Source organism: Prunus persica, chromosome G1 (assembly GCF_000346465.2).
Source record: "Prunus persica cultivar Lovell chromosome G1, Prunus_persica_NCBIv2, whole genome shotgun sequence".
Lineage (NCBI taxonomy): Eukaryota > Viridiplantae > Streptophyta > Magnoliopsida > Rosales > Rosaceae > Prunus > Prunus persica.
In genome coordinates this window covers 17,332,378-17,334,126 of record NC_034009.1, presented here as the reverse complement: position 1 = coordinate 17,334,126, position 1,749 = coordinate 17,332,378, and the positions used below count along the sequence as shown (strand labels likewise).

Genomic DNA, 1,749 nt, shown 5'->3' with positions numbered 1-1,749 from the left:
ATTTATAGTCTCCTTGTCGACTAGGGTTTGCAGAGAATAATTCCCATATGGAAGGAAATTATTCTTTTCCTTAAATGAAAAGATAATATCAAGGAGATTTGCTGGAAATTGGATCCTTAATTTGTGGAGATATTCTTATCGTAAATCAAAGATAATTGGCTAATTAAATCGGATTTAATTAGCAAAATTATTAGTACTAAATAATATTCCACTATCCATGTATCACCTTGTAATTGGTTGCCAAAATTCATGTTCCTACAAATATCTAAGTCGTCAAAAGAGGTCTTGGAAGATGCAGCAAATACTGAAAGGATAGAGATTTCTCTCACGGGGAAAAGCATGGCATTTGGAGCCGTGTGTGAGGTAGTGTGGTCGGAGCCGTGAGGGATAGGAGAGAGAGTGGAGTGAGGGAGAAATAGTGAGAGTGATTCTCTACGGTTTTTCAGGTTAGAAAAGGATTACCTCATGTGTGGAGTGTCACCATTTATTTATAGAGTCTCCTTGTCAGTTAGGGTTCGCAGAGAATAATTCTCAGATGGAAGGGAATTAGGTAGCGTTTGAGAGTGCTTAAATTTTTTTAAAAGCAGCTTTAAAAAAAAATTTCCCAAATTAAGGTGTTTGGTAAACATCAAAAATCAGCTTTTAAAAAAAATTGCGGTCAGTGACCGCTGTTTTTCCAAAGCAGGGAGAAGGCAGCTTTCAAAGCAGCTTAAAAAAAAATTTAACCGGTGGTTTTAATGAAATTTTGGCTTTCCCATAATGCCCTCACTTAATTTTCAAATGGACAGTCCTTGTCCCTCCAATTACACAATTCCCATCTGCACTCCTCGAATCAAACTGCACAGAGAAAGGAGAAGAAGAAGCCCCATCAAATCAAAGAAGAATCCATACTCAAGCGAAGAAGAAGCCCCTACAACCTTGAAGAATAGTTCAAAATCTAAGATTTAAGAGCAAGAGAAAAACAGAGAAGTGAATAACTCTGTAAACATATAAATTATAAAATAAACAATAAAGCAAACCTTACCTTCAATGATTTTACCAACTACCAAACCATGCAACCACAAAAGATCCAAATCCCAGCTTCCCTCCCCACTCCGTCATGTCCAGCCAAAGAAAATCAAACCCCAAGCTTCCCACCAAAATAAAATCCAATCTTACAATCGCACTCACATACATAGAGCAAAGGACCATGAACTCAAACAATCTGGGTTTGGATTGAGTTTTTTGTTTTAAAATTCTTGATCTGAGTTTTTTTTTTTCGGTGTTTTGAGGCGATGGAGAAGAGAATAGGGGGGAGAGAGAGAGAGAGAGAGAGAGAGACGGGGTGGGTACGGTGATGGGTTTGTTTGTTTTTAATTTTAATTTTGTATATATATTTTATTAATATAAAAATATTTTTAGATTAAATTTTTTGATAAAAAAGTGTAAATTAAAAAAAGACAAAAATTTATGTTGTAAAGTTGGTTTTTTTTTTTTTAAAGTAGAAAAAGAACGAAGAAAAAAATAAACAGTTTCATATTCATGTCTTTTTTGGTCATTATACACACTAAAAGTACTTTTGATAAAAATTTACCAAACACTTTGACTACTCACAACAGTTTTTCAAATACAGTTTACCAAACGCCTAGCTGTTTTTTTTCACAGCTGATTATTATCGCAGCATAGCAGAAGCAGTTTTTTTTAAAAGCACAGCAATACCAAACTAGCCCTTATTCTTTTCCTTAAATGACAAGATAATATCAAGGAGAT

General features: G+C 34.5%; 1 long non-coding RNA gene across 1 annotated transcript; it reads right to left on the bottom strand.

The window, feature by feature from the left end:
* On the bottom strand, positions 365–1,365 carry LOC109946612. Its single transcript, XR_002269730.1, has 3 exons — positions 1,025–1,365; positions 892–937; positions 365–837 (listed from the first exon to the last, which is right to left on the bottom strand). It is a non-coding gene; the product is annotated as an uncharacterized LOC109946612 (long non-coding RNA).